At 43.9% G+C, this 26,941-nt stretch overlaps 1 protein-coding gene across 13 annotated transcripts in view; it reads left to right on the plus strand.

The window, feature by feature from the left end:
- The first annotated feature begins 8,726 nt into the window (after positions 1-8,726).
- EIF4G1 (eukaryotic translation initiation factor 4 gamma 1) overlaps positions 8,727-26,941 on the plus strand; it is a 104,089-nt gene continuing 85,874 nt past the window's right edge. For 6 of the 13 annotated variants that reach the window (XM_089508691.1, XM_089508702.1, XM_089508703.1 and 3 more), the window contains exons 1-3: positions 8,728-8,831; positions 10,455-10,562; positions 20,742-20,785. The gene's annotated coding sequence lies outside the window, so the exon portion shown is untranslated. Of the gene's footprint in view, positions 8,832-10,454; positions 10,563-17,922; positions 17,946-20,741; positions 20,786-26,747; positions 26,834-26,941 lie in introns of those variants that run through there. The other 7 variants (XM_089508700.1, XM_089508704.1, XM_089508694.1 and 4 more) reach the window with 6 other exon arrangements.

Consider the following 26,941-nt stretch of genomic DNA (forward strand, 5'->3'; position numbering starts at 1 on the left):
GGAAGCTGGCAGGTGGAGTCTCCTTCTTTAGAGGTTTTTAAACAGAGGCTGGATATCCATCTGTTAGAGGTGCTTTGACTGTGTCTTCTTGCATGGCCCTTGGTGTCTCTTCCGACTGAGATTCTGTGATTATAGGAAGAGTCTAATTTCCCTTGCTATTGTAGTGCTAGATGATACTTGGTGCGCTTGCAGTCTTTCAGACAATAAACTTTATGTATGATCATCTGCCAGAAAATGCTATTTACACTTTGGGATGTTTGGACTTATTTTTTTAAAAAACTTGAGAATCACTTGCTTCAGTGCCATTTTTTATTCTATCCTCAAAAGTGCAATGGTCAGAGATGTAACATGAAGGGGAAAGCAGCTGTCAGATTCACATGTATACTGTTCTTTTTCCAAAAGAAAGGGAAAAGGGGGGTGGGGTGGAGTTTGTTACACATACTTACATTTGGGTCTACTGGCCAGGAAGAGGGAAAAGGGGAGACTATACCAATTTGTGTCTATTAGAGTTCTTTATTTATTCTATCTCATCTGTTTATAAGAGTGTCCCATCCCTTTAAAATGAACAGCTAGTTATACTTCATATTCTTTGTTCAGTTGCACTCGCACAGATCCTTATTTGGGGGAAGAGAAGAGTTGCCCCAAGCGTTTGGCGTTCTTCAGCTTAGGAAAAATGACATTGGCACAGGATGCTATTGGGAGGAAGTTAAGGGCGAAAGGCAGTAAAATAGATTCAGCCCAGCAAGGCGGGGATCTTGGGATGAAAACTTATGTCCTCTTATCTGAGCATAAGCTCTGTAGAACTTTCTTCTGAGTAGACATCTACAGCGTTACGCACCCCAAGCCTTAGCAAGGGCCTGGGCTCTTAAGCTGTTCAATAGACTTCAAGGAGGGGAAATACAGCTATAAAATGATCAGGACAGGAAAATCCTGCTCCCAGTTGTAATTGGTGTGTTTGCCCAGCATGAAATACCTAGAATTGTAAGCAGTGCTGAGGAAACAGCTGATGTTGAACAGGGCCAGAGAAGGTGCCAAGCTTAAAGAAAATATGAACAGCACATTGGCAGCCAAAGCTCCAACTAAAAAAGGCCTTGGACATCTCTGGAGAGAACTGAATACTTCCAGAACTCAAGTAGACACTTGTTGAAATAACTACAGCTGAAATGAACCGTGCATGTAGGAAATGTCAAGAAGGGAGACCAGGCAGAATTGGGAGCAACCTTGTAAAAGGAGAGGGAAAGCCAAGGTGGAGGAGGGGTGGTTTTCTTATCTGGCCCAAGGCCAGCCTTTGCAGGGGTTGTGTAGGAGCAGAGCTGGTTGTAGGAAGGCAGGGAGGTTGCTTAACTGATTTTATAGCTGAGTCAGTGCCCTGCAAAAGAACAAGCTCCCTCCTCGTGGGTTGGTGGTGAACAAGCTCAGTTGCACAGGGAAGAAAGAGTTTCTTTCAGGCGATTCAAAGACTCATGCTCTTTCTGCAAGTGTGGTGGTGTGACGTGAATACTGGAGGGTTTTGTATCATGTGTGTCAATGATACAGCAGTGAGGCATTATGTTGTCCTTTGACTAATCAGCTGTGCGCTTTTTGAAGGAATCTACTTGACAGTTGGATTCATCATCTGCTAGATCTGATCACAGCCCGAAAGAAAGATGTGGATGCTCAGTGTGATTCAGCAATAGTCTACATTTTGCTCCATGCCTCTCTGGAATAACCTTTAACCTGCTCAGTTTGGTTTTTCAAGGTTACTGTAACCTCTTGAGTCTAGACACTATAATTCCAAACACAAGAAGACTCATAGGTCCGAAACACACTGCAGAAATAATCCAGTTTGAGACTGCTTTAACTGCCCTGGCTCAATGCTAGGGAATTCTGGGAACTGTAGTTTTGTGAGACACAGCCTTCTCTGTCAGAGAGCTCTGGTGCCACAATAAACTACAATGCCCAGGATTCCCTACCACTAAGCCAGGGCAGTTAAAGCGGTCTCAAATTGGATTATTTCTGCAGTGTGTTTTGGACCATAGTCAATCAGGCCAAAAGACCTTGTTGACTGTAGGACTGCATCTTTTTCATCCTCTGTGTGTGTGTGTTTATTTTGTATGCCTACTGACTTCTGGCAACCATAAAGCGACCCTATCATGGAGTTTACTTGGCAAGATTTGTTCAGAGGAAGTTTGCCATTGAGAAAAGAAGGTTAAGAGGTGATATGATAGCCCTATTTAAATATTTGAATGGATGTCATATTGAGGAGGGAGCAAGTTTGTTTTCTGCTGCTCCAGAGACTAGGACCCAGAGCAATGGATGCAAGCTCCAGGAAAAGAGATTCCAGCTCAACATTTGGAGGAACTTCCTGACAGTAAGGGCTGTTCGACAGTGGAACAAACTCCCCCGGAGTGTAGTGGAGTCTCCTTCCTTGGAGGTCTTTAAGCAAAGGCTGAATGGCCATCTGTCAGGGATGCTTTGATTGAGAGTTCCTGCATGGCAGAATGGGGCTGGACTGGCTGGCCCTTGTGGTTTCCTCCAACTCTACGATTCTATGATTCTATGAATCAGTTAAGCCAAAATTCACTTTGAATTCCACCATATTGCTTGTCCTTGAAACCATGGGAAGGCCAAAGCTGAGGAAATGGGAATTAGGTTTAAGCTGCAAAGCCTACATTAGGATTCAGAACAAAATGAAGACACAAACTGAACCAATGCATTTCAGAAAAGGGGCATGGTGAAATCAAGGATTTAGATGTGGGAAAGGAGGCATTCATGTAGAAAGAATTTATTTGGGTGAGGCATTTTGCTTTCAAGGGTAATGTGGGAAATTCAAATTCATTGACAGTTCACAATAATCACAGATCATACCTCACCAGGCAATATTTTGCATTGATCAAGATGGTATAAGAGGAGATTGTCCTTCCAGTATTATTCTGGACCAAAGCTATTTTGATTTAAAGGTAACTTTGAATCATACGTGAAACTATTCTGCCATCATGGCACCTGATGCACTTATGACACCCACCAGCTTCCTTGTTCTGAACTAGCTCTTGCCTCCAGAGTCTCTTCAAAACTAATTTCTAAGTGTGTAGTCGAGAGCCAGTATGGTGAAATGGTTTGAGTGAACTACGACTCTGGAAACCAGAATTCAAAGATATAGCCATGTTTGTCTGTAGAATCAATGTAGAGAGACCTTGTAGCACGTTTGGGACTAACTGAAAGAAAGAAAAATCCATCAGTGATAGTTTTTTGTGGGTTTTTCGGGCTCTGTGGCCATGTTCTAGAAGAGTTTCTTCCTGACGTTTCGCCAGCATCTGTGGCTGACATCTTCAGAGAAATCATCAGTGATACCTTTATTGGCCAACCGAAATGCACAATATACTTGTTGCAAGTTTTCAAAGCTCCATGGGCAAGATGTTACAAACCAAGCAGAAGGGGGAAAAACAATTGGAGATGTCAGTTGTTCCAGTCCTTAGTAAAGATGGGATACGGGAGAGGATCTGTTTTGTGCAGGCAGGCTCCTGCTCCTTCTGGCCATGGGGCAATAGGGAGATTGTCAAAGTCCAGGAAATTTAAAGTCCATTTGCATCTCAACAGGGACCCCTCTTTTGCAATCCAATATGTCTCCATTCCAGTGAGGTCACAGGCCTCTTTGTAGGCAGAGAGCATTGGATTCCTCAAGAAGTCCCCATATTTGTGGATCGGGAACATTTTGGTGATGTAGAAGTAAAACATGTGAATTCAGTCCAAATTTAAGAAGAAAAAATTGTTTTATCTTGTGGAGTCCAAGGCTTTAATGGCTGGCATCCAGTTTTTTGTGGGATTTTCGGGCTCTGTGGCCACGTTCTAGAAGAGTTTCTTCTTGACGTTTCACCAGCATTCTCTGAAGATGCCAGCCACAGAAAGAAACTACTCTAGATCCTTGGTTGAAGTCCCAGCCCAACGGGGACTCTTCATGGTTCCCCTGTTGCAGCTACAATGTGATATCTCACAATACAGAAAACATGCTGAGGCAACCGTATTGGCCATTTAACAAATACAACAAAAAAGCCATCAGTGATACCTTTATTGGCCAACCAAAATGCACATTATACTTGAAGTTGGCCAGAGTTCGATTCCCCATTCAGCCATTAAACCCACTGGGTGACACTGGGCAAATCACATGCTCTCAGCTTGAGGGGAAGGCAATGGCAAACTTCCACTGAACAAATGTTGCAAGGAAAACCCCACAATAGTGTTGCCTTAGGATTGCCACAAATCAGAAATGACTTGAAAGCACACAGCAACAACTGTGTTAAGAGGTAATGTTAATGTGTTAATGGTGTAAGTGAGTTGAGTTTAGAGTAGGACTTTGAAGACCATGATTTTAATCCACTCACCCATGGAAACCTCTTGGTGGCCTTGGGCAAGTAATGCTGCTCAGAGGATGGCAGTGGTAAACCTCCTGTGAATAAATCTTGCCAAGAAAACCCCATGATAGGTTTACCTTAGGGTCGTCAACGACCTGAAGGCACACAACAACAACAGTGTTAAGTGGTAGTGCTAATGTGTTAATGGTGTAGTGATTTGAGTGTTAGATTAGGACTTTGGAGACCATGGTTTAAATTCTCATTCACCCATGGAAAGCCCCTGGGCAAGTCCCAGCCTTAGAAGAAGGCAAAGTTTACTGCCATGAATAAATCCTGCCAAGAAGACCCCATCATAAAGTCATCCTAAATCAGATTCTACTTGAAGGCACACAACAACAACAACAACAACAACAACAACAACAACATGTATTATATTTGTTGTAGGGGAGAAAATACCAGAGTGTCTTGTAGCACTTTGAAGGCTACCAATTTTTATTCTATGCAGAGAGATCTTGTAACACATTTGAGACTTTGATGCATTAGTGCATCTGAGGAAGTAGACCAAAGTCTACAAAAGCTTATGCTGCCAACTTCGTTATTTCAGTTAGTCTCAACGTTGCTACAAGATCGCACTACATACTGATTTTGCAGACTAACACAGCTATCTCTTTGAATGTTTATTCTAGCTTTTGGTAAACTACAATTTGCTTCATAAGAAGCATGTACTATATTATATCATTAGTTAAAATTATTATATTATTAGTTAAAACCAGTTAGCAGACTATTATACACAGAGGTGAAGGGGTGGGCTTGAGTGAATGTAAGACTGTAATATGATCCTACAAGGATCATTACCTTAACAGCAAACATTAACCATCAGTTGTTGTGATAAGACAGTCATTCCTGCACTGATGAGCTGATCAGCACATGCTAAATAAGTGTCACAAAAAGCCTTTGTCTCTGTTCAAACCTCAGGAGACAAAAAGGGTGGAACCCTGTTTTGCCTTGGGATTTTGGCTGTCCTTTTGTTCAAGGCATTCCCATTATAATAAGGTCACAGACATAGCATCCTGAGAGATTAAAGTGCCCCCCCCCCCCCAATTTTAATTTGTGGCGCTAGATTTATTGTTATATTTTTTATTCTTCAGTAGAAAATAGTCTCCTTGTCAGATTTAAAAGACACACACTCCTGTCCCAACTCTGTCCCCATGTCTACTCTGGCAACACTGTTATCTGAATAATGTCTCAAAACATTAGGGCTTCATTCAAACTGCATACTTTTCAGGCATTAGTATACCTTACTTAAAGATGCTCCTTTTAACAAAGGGTTTTATACCCACTGAGCCCCTTTCCTCCTCCTCACCAGCTATGTCCAGAGTGTTAAAAAGCACAGGACTGAAAGTTTGGCCATCAAAATGTAAATTATAAGAAAAGTGGGAGGGAAACCAGGGCATTTAAAAGCAGCTGAAAAAGTGGGAAGAGAGAGGATTAATGGGAGACATGATATTTGAGGGATTTGTGTCTAGTGGTTCGAGTGTTGGACTACAACTCTGGGAAACTAGGGTCCGGATCCCTGCTCCAGCATAAAAACCCATTAATGCTGTATCTGCACTGTAGACATAATCCAGTTCGACACCACTTTAACTGCCATGGCTGAGTGCTATGGAATTACAGGATTTATAGTTTTGTGAGTATTTAGCCTTCTTTGTTAGAGAGCTCTGGTGGCACAATAAACTGTAAATCTCAGAACTGCACAATATGGAACCACAGCAGTTAAAGTGGGGATGAAACCAGATTATTTCTGCGGTGTGGATGCAGCCTGGGTGACCTTGGCCAAGTCACACAATCTCTCAGCCTCTGAGGAAGGCAATGGCAAACCCCCTCTGAAGAAATCTTGCTAAGAAAGCCTCGGATAGGAGAGGTGAAGCTATGCTTCTGTGTATCTTCGAATGGTTTCGGATTTATCGTGACCCCAAAGGCGAGCCTTTCATGGGGTTTTCTTGTCAAGTTTCTTTAGAGGACTTCTGCCATTGCCTTCCCTCAGGGCGAGCAGCTGCCCTCCATTCCCAGGACAGACATGTCCTCCATTTCAACCTCCTGTCCAGGAGGAATTCCAAAATGTCCTCCATTCTGAGCATGACTAAGAAGCATGGATTTACAGTGGGCCCTCAGTATCCGCTGGAGTTTAGTTCCAGGATTCCCTGCGGATACTGAAACCCATGGATGCTCAAGGCCCACTAAACAGAATGGCTTAGGAAAACAGCTTCTCTTATATAAAATGGCAACATCAAGGTTGGCTTTTGGGAACGTATTGTATATATGTTTTGAATATTTCCAAACTGTGGATAAAAAATATATGCATATGGAAGGCTGCCTATACAAAAGCCTCAGTTTGATCATCTTGGTTAGAGTTCAGCCTTGATGTGTTCAAGGAGCCATTTGTTTGTCCTTTTGGCCGTCCATCATGGCGTCCTCGGCACTCTTCTCCAGCTCCACATCCCACATGCATTAATTCTCTTCCTATCTGCTTTCTTCATTGTCCAGCTCTCACATCCGTTCATAGTGATGGGAAGACAAAAACCAAGCTTTGCTGTTTGGGATTTATATGTTTTTGGAATATTTTCAAGACCTGGATGCTTGAATCCATGGGTAAAAAAAACATTGTGGCTAAGGAGGACCAATTGTCTATGAGTGTTTTTAGCTTTTATCTGGTCATGTCCTACGTGGGTTTTTTTAACGCCCTACATTTTTACAATGCCTTGTCCTCCTTTGAGGTTAGGACATGTTGCCGTTAGGACCCTGCCTTTCCCTGAGGCTGAGAGAGTGTGCCATGCCCAAGGAGCCAAACGCATCTGAGGAAGTGGACTGAAGTCTATGAAAGCTCATGCTGCCAATTTCTTTCTTTGAGTCTCAAAAGGTGCTGCAAGGTCTCTCTACATACTGATTCTACAGACTAACACAGTGGAGCCCTGGTGGCGCAGTGGTTAAAGGCCTGTACTGCAGCCATTCACTCGAAACCACAAGGTTGCGAGTTCAAGACCAGCAAAAGGGCCCAAGCTCGACTCAGGCTTGCATCCTTCCGAGGAGGGAGCTAAAATGAGTACCCAGACTGTTGGGGGCAAATTAGCTTACTTGGTAATTAGCTTCCTTGCTGTTCACCGCTATGATCTTTGGAATAGCGGTATATAAATAAAATTATTATTATTATTATATCTTTGGAATCTTGCCCAAGGAGGGTTTACGTGGCTGAGTAGCATTTGAACCCAGGTCTCCAGAGCCATAGTCCAACACTCAAACCATGTAGGCCCCTCCAGGCTCACTTTGGGGTCGCCATGAGTGGAAAGAGCTTGGAAGGCGCCCAACGATGACGAGAGAAAGAGCGGGAGAAGGTGGGACATAAGGACATTAAATTAGTAGTAGTAGTAGTATTATTGTTTGATTTCTTTTTATTATTATTGTTCGATAACATCCCAGGATGTTTTTTTTCATCAATGGATATTCATCATCATCATCATGATGATTATTAATTGGTAATTTTAAGTGTTGTGTTGCAGGGAGAGATCATGGATTTCATTTGGCATTTTATCGTTCTCCGTATTGTATTTCATTCTCATTGGAAGCCGCCTCGATCCAAGCGGAGACTTTGCAAATAACATTATCATTTGCATTAATATTGTATTATCATCATTATTATAATATGTAATTATTTTACATTATATTATTATTATATTATAATATTAATATTATACTATTATTATGTAATATATTATATAATAAATAGTACATTAATATTATATTGTTTTTATACAATATATAATTATATACATAATAAATATTATATGAATATAATACTAATGCTATAATCTTGGTAGGCCTTTCTCTCAGGGGGAAGGCTAGGAGGAGGAGCCGCATCCCTCCCTCCCTCCCTCGCCGGCCATGATGCGCCACAACCGGCAGAAAAAGCGGAAGGAAAGGAAAGGAAGGCACACTCCTTTATTCACCTATTTATTTATTTAATTTCTCCAGACCGGAACCGGAAGTAGTTCCTCCGTGAGGAGGCGCGTGTCACGTGACAGCGAGGCCTCGTGGTCGAGATCGCAGGGGGCCGAGGAGAACTCTTTGGTCCGACACTACACACACACATCCGGGGACTTTCCAATGGAGGGGCCAGTCACGTGACCGTGGGGGGAGGCAGAGGGAGAGAGCGCGCGCTCCTGTTCTTGTTTCCCCTCAGCTATGACTCCTCCTCTTCCTCCTCTCGCCCAAAGCATGGCGAAAAAGGCCACGTGACTAAGGTGGCCTTTCAATCTCCGGAGCGGCTTCGGGCAAGCCCCGCCCCCTCCGCCCCGTGACTCTCTCTCTCTCTCTCTCTGCTCCTCCTCCTCCTCCTCGTGGCCCCGCCCCTCCCTTTCGGAGCGGCTCCGGAAATGTTCGTGTGCTGGGCTGCTGCGCTGCGGCTGCGTCGGGCCCCGCTCCCCGGACTGAAGGCCAAGGAGAGCCAAGGTAAGCCGTTGGGACCCTTCCTTCCCGAGGGAGGGGGAGGGAGGGAGGGAGGCAGGGAGCGAGGGCCGCGAGGGGCGTGGCCTCGGCCGCTCCCTCCGAAGATAAGGCCCTTCTTCTTCTTCTTCTTCTTGCCCCTGACTCGCGCCCTCCCTCCGGCGCCATTGCTGCCGCCTCGCCTCGCTCCTCCTCGGCCGGGCGCCGGCGCCTCAAGGCCTCCGCGCCACGTGGGCCCAGGAGCAGCAGCAGCAGCCCGGCGCCGGGCCTGGCTTCCTCCCTCCCTCCCTCCCTCCCTCTTCCTCGTCCAGGCTGGGCAGCAGCCGAGCCCTTAGTAGTGTCTGAGCATGTGCAGAAGGCCTAAGTTGGGGATCCTAGTCTCCAGTCAGAAGGCCACAGACATGGATCAGTCTGTCACCCTCATAGCCTCTGAGCATCTGCAGAAGGCCTTGGGGTTCATAGTCACCAATCAATCAATCTAGGCCTCGGGAGTTTCTGAGCATGTGCAGAAGGCTGGGGGTCATGGCCAGGCAGTCAGTCCGGCGCCTCCTCACGAGCTTCTGAGCATACGCAAAAAGTCCTGGGGTTCCTCATCCCCACTCAGTCTAAAAGGCTTTGGGATCCATAGTCCATTAATCAGTCCATTGCTAGTAGTTTCTGAGCACGTGAAAAGGCCTTTGGGGCCTAGTCGTCAATCAGAAGGATTTGGGGTCCCCTACTAGTCTCTGAGCACGTGCAGAAGGCCTTGGCTTCCTTAGCCACCAGCCAGTGCAGAAGGCCTTGGGGTTCATCACCAGGCAGTCAGTCCGGCGCCTCCTCCCTTGTTTCTGAGCAGATGCCAGAAGCCTTGTCACCGGTCAGTCTAGAAGGCCAGACTTGGCCTTCAGGGACTTTGGACTTCAGCTCCCAGAATCCCAGACCACTGGCCAAAATGGCTGTGGCTTCTGGGATCTGAAGTCCAAAACACCTGGACTTGGGAAAACACTGGTCTAGAAGGATTTGGGGTCCATAGCCATTAATCTGTCACCCTAGTAGTTTCTGAGCATATGCAGAAGGCCTTGGGCTTCACTCACCAATCAATGCAGCATCCTCCTTGTTTCTGAATACATGTGGAAGGTTTTGGTTTTAACAGTCGCCAGTTAATCTGACTCCCTACTAGATTAGTTTCTGAGCATATGCAGAAGGCCTTGGTTTTCATAGTCACCAATCAGTCCAGCCCCTCACTAGTTTCTGAGCATATGCACAAGGCTTTTTGAGCCCATAGTCACCAATCAATTCAGTGTCTTGCTAGTTTCTCAGCATACGCAGAAGGTCTTGGGGTTCACAGCCACCAATCGCCCCACCTGCCAACATTTAAATAAATAGGTGAACTGAGTGGACCCCCGATTCCACAGATACAGCTTTATGTGTCCTCTCGATGCTCCTTTCAAATAACCCATTCTGTTGTTCATTCCTCTGTACATTTGGAGCTAGAACCACAGAAGAGACCCCCCTCCCCTTTAACTCTAGCATTCACAAGAGTTGGGGCTCATATACAAAGCTGTTTGAAGTAGCCGTGTTCATGAAGAGTGTCTCCAATGCACAGCACATTTGTTTTCTATATTTCCCTGCCCTGTTCGTCTATTTTAGGACTGAGCTTTGCCAGCAAATATGCACTTGTCATGGGCTGCTTCTGAGTCATGCCTTGTTTTCTTCAGGAAAGAATCCAGAACATGATGGAAACCTTTTCTAGCCTGTGTAGGTATTGACAGAGCATTGACCCTAAAATGTATCCACTGTTTCCACAGCATGTATAATTTTACATAGTTACATCATGTTTCGCTTGACAGTACTTGCCTTTCCCCCTCTAAGCTGGCCATTCTGCTCCTTGGCCGTTTTTGTTGCCCTTTTCAGCATCCTTTTGGAGGTGCACTGACCAGGACATCATATTTCCTGTGTGGCCACACCATGTCTTTGTACAAGAGCAATATGATATTGACCATTTATTTTTAGTTCCTTTTCTAAATATGACAAATGTTGAATTTTCTTTTGTGCAGCATTGACTAGGCTGACATAGAAAGCAATCAGCCACAACTCCCAGTTTGTTTCCCCCCCACTTAATGTGCATAACTTCACATTTGTTTACATGGAACCAGATTTTCCATTTGGAAGCCCGTTCCCCAATCTGGAGGATTCGTCAGGAACCTTCCACAATCCATTTTGTTCTAGCCACCTAAACTTGTTTGGTGTCATCTTCAAAGTTGGCCACCTTATTGCTTGCCCTTAACACCAGGTCATTTGTGAGCAAGTTAGAAAGAACTTGTCCAACTACAGATCTTTCAAGGAGACCACTGTTTTCATCCTTTGAGAACAGAATATTTGTTCCTTCTGTTCTCTGTGCTATCAGCTCTTTAATAAGTTACCAATCTATAAAAGGCAGGTTATTGAATCCTTCAAGTGTACAACCATTGAAGAAGACTGGCCACATAAGCATAAACCGTCTTTCAATAGCATCAATAGGGCCTAAATTCCAATTATGCATTTTCAATAGGCAAGTGCTGTGAACAGCAGTGAAGCAATGGTCACGGTATAATACCAAATGTGACCAAAGGACCTTCTATGTTAGCTCCTACAGACCTCCTCTTCTATAGTTAGGTCCCTTCTTAACACAAGGCTCAAAGTCCCAAACTTGTGTAAAAATTAAGCAAGATTTTGCACCCTGCAAGTGCTACAAAAGTTGAGAGACAAACCCACATAGTGATGCTTTGCAGTCATCCCGCAAGTGTCCAGGGGTTGAAGTTCCTTCTTCCTTAGAATCATGGCTGCTGGAGTCATGGAATCCTGTCTGCTGAAACCAGAGGGTCATACGTCTGAAGCTCAAAGTCCCTTGATAATTTCGAGCTTGAATCTCAACCCCTAAATCCCTTTGATGTGGCACCATGGCCATTTTGTACAGCCAGTTCCCTCTTCTGCATCATGTCTGCAAGTGCAAGAAATCTTATGCCTCCAGGATTATTTGTGGAGCCAAACAAGTATTAAAGAGTTTGAGCCCCTCTGATAACTGGAGCAGCAAACCAACATCTGTAAAGTGATAGCTGGCTTCTATTCTGTTCAACGTGTTTCAGTCATAAGACCAGTGACTACCCCAAATTATAGTCTCAATGGGTTTAACTATTCCCCCATTCATTATTTCTGTAGACCTCATTCAGGTCTCCTCCCTGTTTATCTATATGACCCAGAATCTTAGAAACATTATCTAGGGTGCCTTTGCTACATTCTCATAAAAACTGCAGGGTGTCTGAACCTGCAGTTTGTCATATCAGCTATATTCACACTATTTGGTAACATTTGACTCAATTTCTGTAGGGCACAGAATAACAAGTATAATGGTCTTAAATACATTAAAAGCATCAGATCCCATCTGATCATGGAGGCTAAGCAGGGTCTACCCTGGTTAATACTCATATGGGAGACTGCCAATGAATACCAGGCGATGTAGATTATATGTCAGAGGAAGGAAATGGCAAAACCACCTCTGAATATTTCTTGCCTACGAAAACCCTATGGAATTCATGGGGTTGCCATTAGTCGACAGGCAACTTGAAGACACATACACATGTGCACAGAATAGCTAGCTTATAAAGAGTCTGCAATTCTGTAGGGAACCAGCTTGGTAAGTGGTTTGAACATTGGACTCTGGAGACCAGGGTTCGAATCCCCACTCTCCTCTAAACAAATCTTGTCTGGAAAACCTCATGATAGGATCACCCTAAGTTGGAAACTACTTGAAGGCATACAGCAACAGTTGTGTAACCAGGTTCATTTCTCAGTCATTGTCTATGAAAAAGAGCATTATTCCACAGCAAAGTAAAAACACCAACATTTACTGTAAGCCTCTTCCTGCCGCCTCTTGCTATCTTCAGATTGCTATAATTTTTTTCAAGTATTTTTGTATTTTCCAGATTTTTTATTTCATTCCACAGTTTCTTCTTTATGTACCTTTCCTGCTAGCTTTTTTCAGACTTTTTTTAGAATCTGATCCAGTCTCTCTTCCCCCCCCCCCAAAAAAAAAAAAAAAGATATATGCTATACTTGTTTTTCCCCAAAGCTGGCTCTCAAGCTTCCCAAATATAATTCCTCCCTTGCTCATTCATCTCTGGAATATAATTCTGAGAACAAGCCCCAACACAAAAAAATTGCACAGACACCTTCAGTAATGAGCTATAGAGCCACTTACTTCTCACAAACACTTTTCTCTGGCAGTTACAAGTGTAGGTGTGTCCTTGGATTCCCTGTCCTATATTTAGATGGTTTAATTCAGAATTTAGTTTTGTTTTGTGTGTGCGTGCATGCTCTAAAATAATGTGGATTAAAATCTATTCTGTTTGTGAATGTGAACTGAAGACAGGTGAAAGTATGGTGGGGGATAATTCATTCCGTTCCAGTCTCTCTCTTGTAACATGTTTAATCATGTTTTAAGGGGGGGAATTTGGGACATAATTTTGTAAATGTGGATATTTTAATATGTTGTGAGCTGCTTTGATTGTCTTGTCACAGAAAAGTGGGATAAAAATAAAAGTTTTATTTATTATTATTTATTTATTCTAAATCTCCTTGGATATGCATCCAGAAGTTCCTTTCTCCTTTCTTGTGTGTATATTCAGAAATCAATTATTTTTTTAAAAAAGATTTCTGAAAGATGAGGGAGTGGTGCTACGCTGTTGCATCAAAACCAATGAGGAGACCTGTGGCACCTAGACGACTAACATGTTTTATTAGGCATACACTTTTGTGCCTCTGATGAAGTGGGCTGGAGCCCACAAAATCCTAAGCTAAATAAAATCTGCTAGCCTTTAAGGTGCCACATAATTTTATCCCACTCTCCTATTGTTTATGGATGGGATTGAATGTCACCAAACAGGATCTTTTACTGAGAGGATCAGTCATGTTACGCAATAATACTGCCACTTCTCTAAAACGCCCCTGCCCCACAAGAATGTCTGTCTGTGGCTACTGTTGTAACAAGCTCTGTGTGTCCTAGTCCTGTACAAAGGTACTTGGGAGTAAGTCCCAAAGTAACTAACAGTATATTTAATTCTTAACTCTCCTCTCTGCCTAAACTTTTTAGTTCTAGGTAAAATCGAACCACTGACCCAATGGAACTTGAATAAATGTTAATTCAGCAAGTTCCTATTAATTTAAAATGTAATGGGTTTCACTGGCCACCATGTAAGCAGAATGCTGGCCTTGAATTGATCCGATACTACTTTTCTCTTAGTCTGCTCTGATTGGGAGTTAGATTGACGGCTGCCCCAGAGGTGGGAATTTTTCAACCCTCTTGATTTGTTGGATTACAACTCCCAACAGCCTTAGCCAGGATTACCACTGGTGAGGAATGCTGGGAATAACAATACAGCAACATCTGTAGGGCCATTATGATTCCCAGCTCTATTGTGCTTTAGCTTAGAGTGCATTAGTATCTCACCTTGGTCTTTCAGATTCTAACCCATGGGAGTTCATGAAGCTATCCTGCTTGCAAATTAGAACTGCAACCCGCCATGCATTCTTTAAGGTGAAAGTATATGATGAGTGTGCTGTGCATAAGAAGGGAGGGCAGAGGAAGAATCTAGTGCAGTGCTTCACAGGCTCTCTAATGTAGGGGACTAGCAAGTACTTTCTTCCATTGTGCCAGGGGCTGGCCAGTGTGGTTAGTTTGAGTGTTGGGCAAGTCACATGCTTTCAGCCTCAGGGGAAGGCACTGGCAAATCTCCTCTGAACAAAGCTTGCCAAGAAAATCCCATGATAGGTCTTAGGGTCACCATAATTTGGAAACAACTTGAAGACACACAACAAGAAAGTATTTTCGAGAGCCAGTGCAGTGTAGTGGTTTGAGTACTGAACTATAACTCTGGAGATCAGAGTTTTGTTTCCTCCTTGAACATAAAAACTCACTGGGTGACCTTAGGTAAGTCACACTTTTTCATCCTTAGAGGATGGCAGTGGCAAACCTGCTCTGAAGAAATTTGCCAAGAAAACCATGTGATAGGTTAGCCTTAGGGTTCCTGTAAGTTGGAAATGACTTGAAGGCACACACCACCAACAAGCGCTCTATGTGTGGCCATTGGCCCCAGTTGTCCACCTTCCCCAGGAAACTTGCCAGTAACTGGCAGCCAACAGCTCAGTGACCAGAACTAGTCCAGGGAAGGACCATCACTTTGAATAGCACTGATCTAGCAGAACCTTGTATATCAGCACAAGCCAATCCGCTGCGACGGATGCTGTGCTGTTTGGCCTGAGTTGTACCTTCCAAAGCAGACACATTGAATCAGTGGCTGTTTGGGGAATGAACATGTATGTAGTTTCCATGTACTGAGTGAGTGGGCCTACTCTGTCTGGGAACTACTTATAGGATGTGTGCTGCTGTTTGGACTCTGGATCTTCCTGTCCGACATGCATGTCTGTGGGGCTTCTCTGGACCTGGAAGGCTGGACTATATACCTGCCTTGCAAGGAAGGGCAGGGCAGGGCTTTCTGCCAGAGAGGCACATTTACAAAAGGTAGCATCTCTTCAGATTGCAGCATTACCCTTAGGACAGCCAGCATGGCATAGTGGTTTGAGTGTTGGACTGTGACTCTGGAGACCAGGGTTTGATTCCCTACTTGGCCATGGAAACCCACCAGATGACCTTGGGCAAGTCACATGCTCTCAGCCTCAGGAGAATAATAATAATAATATAAAATTTTTATTTATATTTTCCTGCCTCTCCCCATGGATTAAGGCGGGATTACAGCCAGTATCAAATGGATGATACATCATAATTACAATCATTTAAAGGCAATGGCAAACCTCTTATGAACAAAGTATGCCAAGAAAACCCTGTGGTAGGTTTTCCATAAGTCTTTGGGTTGCCATACGTTACACTGCTTTAACTGCCCTGGCTCCATACTATGGAATTCTAGGAGAGGGGCCTCCAAAAAATTGTAGGTCCTCCACTTGGAAGGAGCCACCCTGGGAGGAAATCTTGGCCTCTTCAGATTGGGCACGCTGTCTGGCGCAGGGGAAAAAGCCTCCCAAGGGGAAAATTTGCAGCCATACTTTGACTGTCATGGCTGCATCCCATGTTTCTTGTGGCAACAGAGACAGGTGGCTAAATACTTATTTCACAAAACTACATTTCCCAGAATGCCATAGTATGTAGCCATGGTAGTTAAAGCGGTGCCAAACCTGATCCTTTCTCCAATGTAGCTTCAAATTTCCCCTTGGCAGGCCTTCTGTTGAGGATAAAAACAGACGAACAAAAGATATGGTGGTGTTAGTCTGTATTGTTATTTATTTAATTTGTATCCCACCTTTCTCCCTGGAGGGACCGGCTCACAGATAAAACCTTTAGTTATTATAAAATTCAAACAATTAAAATGTCTATATATAAGCTCACAAATCTCCTCTGGGGGTGATTGTTCCCCTGCACCACAAAGTGCCCACAGTTTGGAGAGGCCCAAAACCAACCCTCAGGGCCTCTCATGGCTCCTTTTCATCCTGGAGGGAAGTGACCAGTGGGGTCCCACAGGGCTCTGTCCTGGGCCCAGTGCTATTCAACATCTTTATCAATGACCTGGATGACAGAATTGGGAGCATACTTATCAAATTTGCAGATGACACCAAATTAGGGGGAATAGCTAATACCCCAGAGGACAGGATCAAAATTCAAAATGACCTGAATAGACTAGAAAGCTGGGCCAAAGCTAACAAAATGAAATTCAACACAGAGAAATGTAAGGTATTGCACTTAGGGTGGAAAAATAAAATGCACAGATATAGGATGGGGGACACCTGGCTGAATGAAACTACGTGCGAAAGGGATCTAGGAGTCCAAGTAGACCACAAGTTGAACATGAGTGAACAGTGAGATGCGGCAGCTAAAAAGGCCAATGCAATTTTAGGCTGCGTCTAGATCAGGGGAAGTAGTAGTGCCACTATATTCTGCTTTGGTCAGGCCCCACCTGGAATATTGTGTCCAGTTCTGGGCACCACAATTCAAAAAGGACATTGAGAAACTGGAGTGTGTCCAAAGGAGGGCGACTAAAATGGTGAAGGGTCTGGAAACCATGTCCTATGAGGGATCTGGGGATGTTTAGCCTGGAGAAAAGAAGGTTAAGAGGTGATGTGATAGCCCTGTTTAAATACTTGAAAGGATGTCATGTTGAAGAGGGAGCAAGCTTGTTTTCTGCTGCTCCAGAGAACAAGACCCAGAACAATGGATGCAAGCTACAGGAAAAGAGATTCCACCTGAACATTAGGAGGAACTTCCTGACAGTAAGGGCTGTTTGACAGTGGAATGCACTCCCTCGGAGGGTGATAGAGTCTCCTTCCTTGGAGGTCTTTAAACAGAGGCTGGATGGCCATCTGTCGGGATGCTTTGATTTGGATTTCCTGCATGGCAGAATGGGGTTGGACTGGGTGGCCCTAGTAGTCTCTTCCAACTCTACGATTCTGTGATTCTAAGTGGAGATCCCATCATCCTCATCATTTGCTGGGCCCCTCCCAGAATCCCATAGCATGGAGCCATGGCGCTTAAAAGCGGTGCCAAACCGGATCCTTTCTTCCGTATGGCTTCCAATCTCTCCTTGTCAGGCTTCTCCTTCTTGCCCTGGAGAGGCCAAAACCTCTTCCCAGGGCCTCTCTTTCCAAGTGGAGCTCCCCCAATTTTTCATGGTGGCAGGCCTCCCTCCCAAAGGACCCAGGGGCAGGGGCTTCTTTTCCTGGCCCTCTTTCCTCCCTAGGTCTGCAAAACTGGAAACCCCGAGGGTTCCCCCAGTCCTTGGATCCGGCGCGTAAAAAGCGGTGCGTAAAAGCCCGGGCCAGAGGTGCTCTCTCTTTCCTGCTTCCCTTTAGGCCCCAAGCCAGGCGGCCTTTCCCCAGCCTCTTCTCCTTCTCCTCCTCCTCCTCCTTCCCCCACGTGTTGGGCTCCTGCCTCGCCCTAGGCCTCGGCCGAGCTGGGCTGGCCCTAGCCGGGCTCCGCCTCCCTCTTCCTTTCCTCCCTCCTTTCCCTCCTCCTCCTTCCTTCCTTCCTTCCATTCTCTGCGCCGGTCCTCGGGATCGGCGTCTGCGATCAGGGCCCCACGTGCTCGCGGCTGAAACCGGGTAGGATCCGGGGCGGAGGCCTGGCCAAAGGGAGGCCGGAGGAAGGGAGGGAGGGATCCGCTTGGCTTTCCCCGGCCCAGCCGCCTCCCCTCCCCGCGGCTGCAAGGGCGCCAGCCGGCCCGGCCAGCTCCTCCGCCACCGCATGGGCCTGGCTCCGCTCTCTCCCTCCTCTCCTCTGCTCTGGGGCTGGGACACGTGTCCTTGGCGGACCCGGCAGGCCAGGGCCCCTCTGCTCTGCCAGCCAAGCAGGCGGCCATTCCTGGCGGGGATTGGGAAGAGAGAAAGTGGATGGGGAAGAGGAAGGCAGCGGGGAAAGCATCTGGCCTCCTGGGGAGTTCTTTCTTTTGCGCCCATGTGCTCCCTCTGGAAGGGGCCACCAGCCTTTCTAACCCCCCCCCCCCAACTCTGTGCCTTCTAGACTCTCTGGATAGATCTTGATCTTAGCTTCCAGGGCTTTGTACAGATGCAGTCGGTAAATAAGCCCATCAATTCCCCCCCCTGCATCAACGCCCCCATATTTCCCCCCACAGAAACCCATGTACTTCCCCCCCATATATTCTCCCCTCTGCATAAACCTATACCCCCCCCCGCATAAACCCATATACTTCCCCCATCTATTCCCCCCTCTGCATAAACCCATATATTTTCCCCTCCCAACTATCTCCCAGCCCCCACCCCACAAGTGATCTTGTCTCTGGCCATAGGGTGACCAGATGTCCTCACTGCAAAGGAGGACCTGGCACCACAAAATGGAGGGCCTTACAGGGGGAAAAAAGTAGGACATAACCAAAGAAAAGTTCAGAACCCTACCAACAGATATAAATTAGTGCCTCTCAAAATGGAGGACTTTTTGGTCTTTGTCCTGTGTCCTTTGGCTGAAATGTAGGACATATCTAGTAAAAGGAGGACCACTGTGTATATCTTTTATGAAAGGGAGAGGGGGCAAGATCTTGGCATTTCTGTATTTGAGGAGGTCTCCTGGCCCAAATAGTTCAGGCCTGGCCTTGCTTACCAGAGTTTGCCTTTGCCACATGATTTTAGAGCCACCTTTTTTTCTGGGTGGAAAGGTCTGGATCTTAGGTTCCAGTACTTTGTACAGATATAGTTGGTAAATAAACCCAACTGTTTCCAAATCCTCCCCTCCCCTATGCACAAGTGACCTCTTTTGTATTGTCTCTTGTTGGATCTTCAATTTTGGTGTGAGGAGTTTGTTTTATTTTGGTTACAGTTTTGGTTTCTATTTAGTTTTCTTGGGTTTTCCATTGGTCCCTGTTTGTTTGACCCTCAACATATGTTAGTCCCATTAGTACCCAGAAGAAAGCCAAAAAACCAGAACAGAAAAACCTAGCAATTCCTTAAGCATCTTGATTTCTGTTAGGTTTCATATTGACCCGCTTATCCAGAATCTCAAGTTTTCTTTTTTTGAATTTTTATAAAAAAAAATTGTTTGTGGAGATAGTAAAAAACCTGGCTGTTGTTAGCTGGGCGATTTCCCTTTAGAGTAAAGGATTCCAGTCACTAGGGTTAGGATGTGCTTCAAGGGGACTGTACAGCATGGAGCAATATGGACTGGCTTTTAAAAAGAAAAAGGGTTAGTTGCACATTTCCTGGAAGTTCTGTAGTTTTGTTCTGTAAGGGAGGGTAGTTTGTAGGGAAAGTTGTGCTAAACGCTCATTGCCTGGGCTTCTTTCAGGTCCTCATTTACTTTACAAGAGAGTAATTGTGGTAGGAAGAGAAGGCGTACTGCTTTTGCCTGCATAGCTGAATGTGGGCATTTCTGTAATGGAAGAAAACTGGGACAACTCTAGAGAACATAGGTGTGTGCTTCAAAAGAAGGGCTGGGAAAATATTTTAAATTCCTAAAATCCAGATTTTTCTTTAAAAAAAAAAAAATTGGAACCGGTTTTGCACCAGAATAGAAAGTGTCGAAATGCATAGGAACTAATAGGAACAAAATGCATAGGGGCAAACGTTTGTATTGCTCCTCAGCAGTGGGATCCCTACAAATCTCTTCTGAAAGCTGTAAGCCAAGTTAAGTGTTGCCTTAGCTTCTTCGGTGCATTTTACTTGGAATAGTTCAGATCTGTGCGGTACTGTCCTTCTCAAGCTGTGCTGTGTGGAGGCAGTTCCCCCTAGGCAAAGTGGTGTGGCTTCTCATTACTGTTGTGTAAGAGTTTATATGGCCTTGTGCTTTACCCCTTCATTGCATATTCTTCCATTAATCTTCTGAAATGGTTGAGCACACTGCTGCCATTTGTTTTGGTAGCTGCAGTGATTAAAATAGGCTTCCACTCAATGTGGAAGTTGTCAGACTTGTTGGATTACAACTCCCATCAACCTTCTGACAGCATAACCAATGACTAGAGATTGGTGGGAATTGTAGTCCTAAAACATCAGGTGGGTGCCAGGTTGTGGGAGAGGCAGTGCTGCACAGTTATCCTGTTACTCAGGAAGCATCAGATTCAAATGCCATCTCTCCCAGGACACAGTATTGACTGCTATATATCCAGTAACTTTGCTGGGGGTGGCCAGATTTGTGTCAGAATGGGTACCTGGAAGCATCCCCCACTTATGTGCTCACTTGAATTTCACAACCACTTGAGAAAAGGCAGGATATGAAGGCAAAATATTACAAATCACTGGGAGGCATTGGGAAAGCTATTGTTAGGCCCTCCTGGAATACAAGAATACAATTTAAACTAGACTCCCTGATGTTGCTTTTGGGAAGGTTAAAAGAAATGTTAAAAAGTGTTCTGCATAAATACTAAATGTTACTGTTTTTATTACATTGTTCAGGAGCTGAGGCTGTGAGAGTGTGACTTCTCTCCCAAGGCTATTCGGTGAGTTTGTGGCCAGTGTATTGTTTTGTTTTTCCTTTTTTCTTTTGAACCCAGGTCTTCTAAAATCCAAGAATATAACTCTGTTCATCTAATTATCTGAACCCCTTCTCCTGAGACAAGACTTGGTCACAGATGGTATCTCAAGAATAGGAAATCGCACATCCACTGGCATGCAGGGTCAGGTGTTGAGTGCACATGCTTGTATTTTACTGAATGTGCAAAAACTTGGAATCGAAGGACTATGTAAACATGTACTTGTTATGTTCAGCAATGCATGTGTAAGTCCCCTGTGCCAAAATTGTGAAGCCTCTCTACCATATGGATCTGGAATTACTCTGTTTAGAGCAGGAGATGGGGCATGAACATGGGCTCCCTTTGATTGGAACAAAGCCCTCCCTTTGATTGGAATTTTTGTGCTTCTAGGTTTGTTCAGGAGAGCATTTATGTTCTTGAGACTTGCCATTTCACCCAGAAAGGTCCTTTCCTAATCACCTTCCCTGAGAGGTTGTGCCTCTTGCTCTTTGTTCCTTGTTCACTTCCTGCCACACAGCAAAAGAAGCAAGTATTACCTTCAAGGAGCAATGCAAGGAGCAGGCTAATAATAGGGTGGAGGTGCATAATGCTTCCTCTTTTCTTTGCTTCATTAGCTGGAGAAAATCCTGCCAGGCCAGGGTTTCTTGTATTTATCCACATCATGTTCTGGAGAGGACATTTCAGGAAATGGTGATAGTGTCATACAAGCAGGTGTCATAAGAGCTCTCACTTTATGACTCTCTGGAATGACTACTGTTTTCACCTGAGAGGTAGGTAGTGATGGGGCTAAAAGGATTAGCCAGGAAGTCCCAGATTAAAATTTTACCACAGCCATGAGTTCACTATATGGTCTTAGGCAGTTTTTGTCAGTGAAGTGCCTTGTCAGACTGTAATTCCTAGAATCTCATAGCCAACTGAGATGGGACTTATAGTCCAGTGCAACTGAAGGGTGTCAGGTTTGGGAAAGTTGACATCAGACCAGAAGCTACAGGTTGACTCTTCCCTTCTCCGGAATTTCAGAATTTAATTTAAATATTCAAAAATCCAAATAGGGGTAGCAACACCTTTGCTTTTTGATGGTTCAGTGTACACAATGTTTCATCTACAACACTGTTTAAATATTGTATATAAAATTACCATCAGGCTGTATTATAAGGTGTATATGAAATAAATTTCCTTTATTTAGATTTGGGCCCCATCTTCAAGATATCTTACTGTGTATATGCAAATATTCCAAAAATCAGAAAAAACTGCAAAATCCAAAGCACTTCTGACCCCATATATTTCAGATAAGGAAGACTCAATTTGTACTTGTCTATCCCTCTGCTGGATAAGACTGAAGCTGCGTATAGTCTTGGATCCACCCGTGGCCAGCTAGATGGCTATGGGATGCTTCCAAGGATCCCAACACCTAGTATTTGGATCAGAGGTTGGCAGTGTGAAGCCCTCCAGATATTGAATTATTCCTGGCAATTCCCACTGTTGGCTTATGTTGCCTAGGGTTGAAAGGAGTTTCAGAAAAAATGCTAAAATCCATACATGCATAATTTTTCAAAATCCAACTGAAACATCACAGGACACTGTGCTGCCTTTCAGAGTTCTTCAGAACTGTTTATTGGGTTAGATGATAAACCAAGCAAAGCTGGATATGGTGGGCAGGGGGAGGAGGAAAAGAAAGTGGCTGGTATTCAAACCATGGCAGCTTGCATCCAATTACATTCTTAAGGATGGAAGGTGGGAGGGAGCAGCAGACGTTAAAATCAGGCTCAGCCAGGTACTGAGTTGGTTTTAACTTACATCTTGGAAGGAGATGTAAGCAAACAATACGCGGTGCTTTATTTTTTGACTATGGAAGTATATTGGAAATATAAATGTATAAATGGACATAGGTCAGTCTAGAGGGCTTGTAAGTTGTTGTTTTTTCTCCTTGAAGTTCTTGAGAAAAGGCTGGGAGGAATCTACTAAAGCTGTGAGAATCTCACCCAGTTGAATCAATGGATATGACAGAAGAATAGCCTTTGCTGAAAATCCTATTGCCCAGTTTTTAAACAAACAAGTTGGACTAGTGTTAGTTGGGGAAGTGTTTTCTTCTTCCACAGGAAAAAAAATGTCTGTGGCAAATGAAATTGTGAGAATTGGCTTACAAGTTTTAAAGTGGCAGAGTGCCTGTATCGCGTGTCTGTTATTTATTTGTTAAAAATATATATATCTCACCCTCTACCCAGAGATCTCAGATTGGCTTGCAATAAAATGAATTTAAAACAATGAACAATGAAAATAATTTTAGAAGGTTAAAAATATGTTAAATCGATTATCGTTTAAAAACCTGACAATTTAAAACCAATGAATGAATGAATGAATGAAAATTTATTTATATATCGCTATTCCTACATAGATCATAGCGGTTTACAACATAAAATGATACAATTACAACAACATATATCCCCAACAGTGTAACAAACTACCCGTAACCAATTAAAGGCTATACAAAATACTCTAAAAGCCATTATATTACAACCATTAAAACCATACCAATAAAACTATATAACAAAGTAGCTGGATCAAACAATATGTGAGAAGGGAGAAGGGATAGTATTAAGGCACATGGGGGGAAGCTTGACGGAAAAGAAAGGTCTTCAAGTTTCTCCTGAACACATCTAGAGAGGTGACAGAGCGGAGCTCGTCGGGCAAGGAGTTCCAAATCTGCGGGGCTGAGATGGAAAATGCCCTTTGTGAAGATGAAGTAGCCTTCGGAACTCTTAGCAGATGTTTTCCGCCCGATCTGAGAGTGCGAGGCGGAGTGTAAAATAAAATAAAATAGTTTTAGCCTTGAATTAATAAAATCCCAGTTTTTGACTTGGTGCTGAAATGAAACCAATTTTGGTGCCAGTCAGGCCTTCTGAGGGTATGGTATTACATAGAGATGTCTCACTACAGAGAATTCCCTCTTGCTGCAGAGAAGGTCTAATTCTCTGTAGATTTGTTCCCCCCAATCTGTGACTCCTGAGTCTTGGTGGATGAGGGTTAATGTCCTCAAAACAGCAGTCTAATGCAATCTCACTTGCTATCTACTAGTAGCATATGAAAACATGGAAGGAAGCCAGAAATATTATATAGGAGAGAGGAGTCCTCTTCCCTCCCCACCCCCCCAACTTTTTTTTAGGTGATGCATTTTGAAGATCACAGGGGAAGAAAAAGCTGAGGCATATTCTCTTTTGGAATGGTTAAAATGCTTTTAAATAGAGATAGCCAGCATGGCATATTGGTTTGAGTGTTGGACTATGACTGGAGATCAGGTTTTGATTCCCCACTCAAGTGTAAAAACCCACTGGGTGACCTTGGGCAGGTCACACTCACTTAGCCTCGGGAAGACAGTGGCAAACCTTCTGAACACCACTATGATAGGTTTGCTTTAGGGTTGCCATAAGACGGAAATTACTTAAAAGCACACAACCACAACAATTCAAAGATATAGCCATGTTAGTCTGTAGAATTGGTCTGTAGAGAGATCCTGTAGCACGTTTGAGACTAACTGAAAGAAGTTGACAGCATGAGCTTTCGTAGACTTCCATCTACTTCCTCAGATGCTTTTTGTGAAGTGAAAGCCAGGGACAGACATATATGTGCCATGTTTGAATTTGAATGGACATTCTCACATACCTATGGTATATATATATGTCAATCCAGCAACAACAATGTTTTACTTGTTCAGAATATACAGGTTGAAGACTTATGAGGAGGAGCCCTGGTGGCACAGTGGTTAAATGCCTGTACTGCAGCCACTCAATTAAAACCACAAGGTTGTGAGTTCAATACCAGCAAAAGAGCTCAAGCTTGACTCAGGCTTGCATCTTTCCGAGGTTGCTAAAATGAGTACCCAGATTGTTGGGGGCTATTAGCTTACAGTTGTAAACCGCTTAGACACTGCTTAGGCGATATATAAATGAAGCTGTTTGTTTGTCTGCCAAGCTATAACATCATTCCTGTGTAATACTGTTGTTCAGTGGGCCAAAGCTCAACTTTCTTCATGCTTAAAATAGACCACTTTAAATCTATGAGGCTTAAGTTAGTCAGGATTTACTTTTTCCTGTTAATTTCAATGGTTCTCTACTAAACAAGACCTTGTCTGGCATTTTTGGTGTTGCAAGAGTGAACTTGGTATTCTTTGTAATGTGACTTTATGAGACTGTTTTTCTATGTGAATAACATCATTCTTTTTATCCACTACAAAATTTGTAGGTTTTGTTTTCAGCATTTTCCCTGCTTCACCGATAAGTATATCTAAGTTGAAGGTGCTTAAAGAGCACAAGGGGCTGCACCCCACTTACCTGGGAATAAACCTTATTGAACTCAATGGGACTGTCTTCTGAGTAGATGTATATAGAATTGGACATGATTGCAGTCCTGTATGCTTCCTAATCATAGTGTGCCTTACTCTCCAGTCAGCATGCATAGGATGATTTTATGTAGCCTTCGTAGATTTTTGCCAAGATCCCTTTGATATCCTTTAAAACAAATTTTGCTGGAGAAGTGAGAGAAGAGGGTTCCTGACAATTCCATAGGCGGCTACTTAAAATTGTTTGAGGGAACTTTGTTATCCCTTACCAGTCTGTCATACCTGAAATTGTCTTGACTGAAAAGTATTGAAGGGGATGGTTCTCTCCCATTCACCCACTCTGCTGCATGTTCATTCAGGTACATACTTAGATTGGCCTTTGAATGTATTTATTTTTAATTATTTATTAATAAACCCTCCCCCACGATGAAGATCTCTGGGCAACATTCAAGTAAATGATCTAAAAAAATAAAAATAATTGAAATAGTAAAAACATATTAAGGCATGTTAACAAGGTTAAAATAGACAAAATGCATGTAGTCAACATTTAATCCATGCAGGTGGGGTACAGACCGCCAGAAAAAGGCACCGGGGAGGTGCCTCTCTTTGCTCCGCAGCAGCGCCGCAGCAACCAAACTGTGCAACACTGCTGAGCAGCAACGAAGGAGCATTAAAAAGTGGCTCCATTTTGTGGCGCATTTGCGCCGCTGCAAACCTACAAAGACTCCTGATGGCGTCGCAGCTGCACAGCACTGTTTGGACATCATAGCTGTGCACCCCCGTGTGGATGGTGCTGCGCAGCTGTGACATCCTCATCACGTGCTGGGGTTGCGGGATGTGTGCACGCGCCACCCCTGAGGCAACCCTAGCACATCATGGGCGCGCCGCAAAGGGCCCGTCTGTACAGGGCCGCAGTCAGTTTGCGTGGAAAGACTTTAAAAAAGCAGTGTTTTTACTTGGCTCTGAAATGAAGCCAGCTATTGTGCTAGTCAGAAGCATGCTCCATTTCTATTGTAGGCAGACACAAACAAAACACAGCTACAGTATGATGTAGAGTGGAATTTCATTCTTTCCCAGTTCAAGTTCTGTTACATTGTTTACTGCAGACTTGCTGATGCAGCATAACACTAAAAATGCCCTCCTTCACCTACCTCTCAGTATCTTTGCTGCTAAAAAACTATGAGCTAGACAGAGGACAAGGAGGAAAAGACAGAGGCTGGACAGGCATAAAAAGACTGAAAAGGGAGCTTCTTTGCCAGGGGCTTTATTTACTGAGATATGCTGGTACTGTATAGATAGAGGCACTTGAAGTATTGAGATCTCAAGCCGGTGTAATTTGCATTATGTAGCAACTGGGCCTTACTACAGAGTAAAAGGGTGTGAAAGTAGAAGTTAATGGAATTGTAAAATGAGAGGGAAGTCCTTTTTGATTATGAGTCTGTAAACTGAGAAGTTGTACAGCTATATACTAGCCATGCTTAGGAAAAAGTAATTGAGCAATTTAGACTCAAGAGCAGGGTCTTTTTACATGTACCTCTTCTGTGTGAGAGGAACTTATTTATCATCTGCTGCCTTCTTTTTACTATCCTGCAGGAGCTGGAGCTACAAGTCCAGTAATGACCATTTCCCATCTTAAAGTGGGCAGGCATTTGTTGGAGAAGGGTCCAATTTGAAAAAAGGTGGGGAAAATGAAGATAAACACTAATACTGCTATGGCCTGGGGTTGGGGGCATGATTATATTACTATATTTGTATTTACATGGAAACGTTTTACATGGTATAATAAA

The sequence above is a fragment of the Sceloporus occidentalis genome, unplaced genomic scaffold (genome assembly GCF_023333645.1).
Source record: "Sceloporus occidentalis isolate IW3139 unplaced genomic scaffold, rSceOcc1.0.p SCAF_2, whole genome shotgun sequence".
Lineage (NCBI taxonomy): Eukaryota > Metazoa > Chordata > Lepidosauria > Squamata > Phrynosomatidae > Sceloporus > Sceloporus occidentalis.